Here is a 4,911-nt window from a genome sequence, read left to right as displayed (position 1 = left end):
AGACACTGCCTGTGACTGGCCCTCAGCAACCTTCTTGGAGCTACAAGCAATTCAGAGTTTGTGACTGCCTCTGCCGGGCCCAGGTGTAAATGGAAATAACAAGCTTCACTCCTAGGCTGGTTTATACCCACTCTGGTCCTGGGGAAATCCACTCAAATGGCCAAGTTTCCCTGATTCTCACCTCTGCAGCCTGTCTGCTAGCTGTTTGTTTGATTCAACTGCTAAAAAAAACCTCTGCTAGAGTTTAGAGCCTGTGGCAATTCATCGATTAGGAAGGGTGGTGGGTGTGGCTCCGCCCCTTGGCCCCAGGTGTCAGTCTGTCCAAACTTTTTTCACAGACCTCAGTAGGGTGTGACCCCAGGAGTCTGGTAGCTGTGACTTCTGAGACCCAGAGGTGTGGTCTGCCAGTAGTTCAGACAGTTTCTAATGACTAAAGGGGGATTCTGAGTTTTCTAATTATATAGGTCACTTGAGGAAAAGGGGACATAAACCATGAAGGTGAGCCACCCCCTACAGCAACCTATCAACAGGTGGGGCTTCTCTTAATGGCAAAATGGGTTCAGAAGAGGCAGTATTCTCTAAGTCTTCCCCTCGGGTTTGGCTCCAGGTATGAGGTGGTGAGAATGTGGCCTCCTGATTATTCCTCAGAGCCAAAGCAGAGGGGGTAGGAGGGGCTGTAGCAAGGGGGTGGCAACCCAAATTCCTCTGGGGTGGTTTCCAAAACAGAAGCCTGTTTGGAAATGCAAATGCCCCTGGCTGACCATGCCACTAAAATGTTTTGTCCTAATTACCTGGCACAGTCCTTGAACCAAGAAGGAGGGTTCTTTATTAGAGCACACTGCTGGTCAATATAGGGGAATTGGTTGGGGTGCCTGGGATTCCCAGTTTCTGAGAGGGAGGTGGCAGACACTGGAGCTGCGTGAGGAGCTGCTGCATGGCGCCATGCCATGGAGCCCATGTAAGTGCGGCATGGGTCCTGCTGGCCCTGAATATCACTTGCCGGCCCTGAATACCATGGAGGTGGCTCCACCTTGGTCACAGCCTCTGCTGCTGCTGCTGCTGCTGCTGCTTGTGCTATTCTGCAGCTCCTCTGCAGGCATGTGTGCAAGGGCCTCAGGGACAATGGCCCAGTCATAGTACTCTAGACTTTCCATGCTTTCTCCGGGTCTAGTGATTCTTGACTCAGCCAATTTGCTCTAAAAGTTGGCCACTTTATTTATTTTTTGGAGGATTAATACATTTTAATTCCCTTTCCTTATTCTCCTTCTATCAAATAATGGCTTCTCACCTTTGTGCAGCTATTGTGGCCCTACTGTGTGCTAAGATTATTTGTGTGCATAGTACCCCCGGACTAGATGGAGAAATCGAGAATAGGAAAGGTATCTAGTCCCGTTGTAGTTCTTGCAGCCCTTCTCCCATCATAGGCACTTAGGGGCTATATTTGGAACAGAAATATATAATCAATCTCTGTATCGGAATAAAAAAATCCAAAGTTGGCCACTTTAATTCACAGAAAGTTTTCAATGTATCTTTAGACAATATTTACATTATAATCATCAGAAAATCCAATTTTGAAATTCTTAAGGCTACACTCAAGAGGAGTTTGACTTTTACTTTACCCTTCCCCCATTGTTACAAACAATATTAGCACAAATGAGCTTCCCTTGATCATGAAAGAGATCAAGAACCAAGGTTTGTGTCAGTTTTCTATAATGTTCCCCCTTGGGTTGTACCCTGGAAAACTAAAGGGCAGAGAGCTTTCAGACAAAGTTTTATGTACAAGGGAAGGGGATGCCCTGTGAGAAGCCACAAACTGGAAACTTAGGTGCAGGCACTTGAGATCCTCATTCACATACTATTCACTCAGGGGTTTTCAATGTAAAGACAGAATAACAAAGCAAAAGTGAAGAACTAGATCTTGGCAGGAGCAAAATCAGAGAGGGACCCTTGAAAATAAAGATCCTCTTTCCAGTGAAGAATGCAGGAAGGAGATCCCAAAGAGGGACCAAACCAGGAGATGTCCTCTAGGATAACTTGTAAAAATAAATGAAAGTGACAAAACAAGCAGAGGGTAAACATGTGAGAGAGTGAATTCAAATGTGTCCTGGGACTCTTCTGCCAAAACAAACTTCAGATTACTCTCCGCCAACATCTTGGCCCTGGAGAGCCTATTGTATGAGTGAGATTGCATCTGATCCTCAATCACAATAGTTTCAGATTGGCTAGCCACAAACAGATTACATACTGAGAAAATTGCTCTACTCACCTTTGGAGGTGACGCCAAATGGATGAATGGGCATGCCGATTGTCCGCAGCTGACTGTTGGCCAGACAGAAAAGGCCAGCAGGGCCCTGGAACATCTCAGGTGGTGCCTCCCCTGCTGGGTTTCCATTCTTGATGATCAGACCAAAGAGGCTGGCTGCCCGTGTGTGGCCAAACCAAAAGTGTCCAGAGGACACGATCTTGCTGGGGCCTCCAAATTAGGTTGTAACAAAACTAGTGAGAGTATACAGATGTTCTCTATACTAAAGTTTAAATTTAAAGGAGTCTTTAATTCAAAGCCTGCAACCACTTGGAGACCTAAGTCAGTCAAATCAAGCAGCCCCGGCCCTGGCCGGTTGGCTCAGTGGTAGAGTGTCAGCCAGGTGTGAGGGAGTCCCAGGTTTGATTCCCAGCCAGGGCACACAGGAGAAGCGCCCATCTGCTTCTCCACCCCTCCCCCTCTCCTTTCTCTCTGTCTCTCTCTTCCCCTCCCGCAGCCGAGGTTCTATTGGAGCAAAGATTGCCCGGGTGCTGAAAATGGCTCCGTGGCCTCTGTCTCAGGCACTAGAATGGCTCTGGTCACAACAGAGCAACACCCCAGATAGGCAGAGCATCGTCCCCTGGTAGGCATGCCAAGTGGATCCTGGTTGGGTGCATGCGGGAGTCTGTCTGACTGCCTCCCCGTTTCCAGCTTCAGAAAACTAAAAAAAAAAAAAAAATCAAGCAGCCCCGAACACAGTTTGAGATTAGCTTTTAAAGGCAAAATTACACACTGATTGGGGTATGAGGAGAAGCCTAGCAATAAAACAAAGCAGTGAAACAAGCTCTTTTACAATGTTTATCTATAGGATTGATTCAGAGAGAAACATTCTGGGAACACCTGAAATCTCCCAGAACTAGCCCAAGGCCACAGCCTGCAAAACCAGCCTCAAGGCCAGGGGTAGAACTTACTTTTAGAAAAAGTAAGTTTACCTAAATTTACTTTTAGATAAAATTCTCTTTGTTTTAGAGAAAGTTAATTCTGCTTTATTTCAAAATTTACTCTAAAGCTCTTAGAAGAAAACATAGAAATAAATCTTCATGATCTTTGGTTAGGCAGTGATTTCTTAGATTTGACCACAAGAGAAAAAGCAACAAAAATAGATAAATTGAACTTCATCAAAATTAAATCTTTTGAGCTTTCATAGAACACTATCATAAAGTGAAAAGGAATTGGTGAAAATATTTGCAGATTATGGATCAGATAAGGGTCTGATATCTAGCATATATAAAGGACTCTTACAAGTCAAAAACAAAACAAAACAAAAACAAAAATAAAGCCCTAATTAACAAACAGGCAAAGTATTTAAATATAAATTTATAAAGAAGATATACAAACAAGTGGCCAATAATTACATGAAAAGATGTTCAACAACATTAGTCATTACAAAAATACATATTAAAACATAATAAATAGATGACTATAATATAAAAGACAGGCAATAACAAGTGTTGGCAAGAATATGGAAAGTCAGAGCACTCATACAGTATCAGTGGGAATGTAAAATGATGCACTCTTTTTGGAAAACAGTTTAACAGTTTATTAAGAAGTTAAATATTTTGTCCTGCAATTTCACCTCTTGGTATGTATCTGAGAGAAATAAAAATATATGTACACCTAAAAACTGATGCATGAATGTTCACAGCAGCATTAATTCATAATAGGCCCAAAGTGGAAACAACCCAAATATACATCAACAGATGAATGGATAAACACAATGTAGTTTATTCATATAATTGAATATTATTCAGCCACAAAAAGGAATGAAAGAAAGATACATGTTAGAACATGAATGAACCTTGAAAATATTATGCTAAGTGAACAAAGCAAGTAACAAAAGACAATGTCTTATATGCTTCCATTTATATAAAATGCCCAGAAGGAAAATCTATAAAGATATAGACTAGTGGTTTCTTAGGGCAGTGGTCGGCAACAGAGCCAAATATCAAAAGAGCCAAATATCAACAGTACAACAATTAAAATTTCTTTCGAGAGCCAAATTTTTTAAACTTAAACTATACAGGTAGGTACATTGTTATTAACTTAATTAGGGTACTCGTAAGCTGGCCTTTGCGCCCACACTCAAAGGGCCAAAGAGCTGCGTGTGGCTCACGAGCCGCGGTTTGCCGACCACTGTCTTAGGGTGTGTTTGGGGTGGGGTGGGGAGTGACTTAATTTTGGGAGGGGATGAGGGTGATGAAAATGTTGTGAACTTAGATTATAGTGAACTTGATAATGAACATACTAAAAACCATTTGAATTGGTGAATTTCATGGTTTGTGAATCATATCTCAAAAAAATTTTTTAAATATCCCTTAGGACTGATGGGAGAAAGCAGTTACCCTGGGTGACGTCCAGGGTGTGGATCCTCGGGACTGGGGTGTACTGTGCTCTCTAAGCTGGAGGTGGAGGCTGCACCCTCCCTTGGCACAAGCACGGGGGTATGGAGTTGAGAAGAAAGTTGTAAAGCCACGCTGGCCGCACCTCAGAGATAAGTCTTGGTGTGCTCCCTCAGTGCTTCCTCACAGTGGGGCTTTCTCACTATGGCTCCTCGGTGATAGAAAAGTGTACTTCCCACTGACCTGGGTGATTTGTCATCTGAAGAGCAC

Source organism: Saccopteryx leptura, chromosome 5 (genome assembly GCF_036850995.1).
Source record: "Saccopteryx leptura isolate mSacLep1 chromosome 5, mSacLep1_pri_phased_curated, whole genome shotgun sequence".
NCBI classification, from domain to species: domain Eukaryota; kingdom Metazoa; phylum Chordata; class Mammalia; order Chiroptera; family Emballonuridae; genus Saccopteryx; species Saccopteryx leptura.
The sequence above is the reverse complement of the archived record's forward strand: the minus strand, read 5'-3'. Positions refer to the sequence as shown.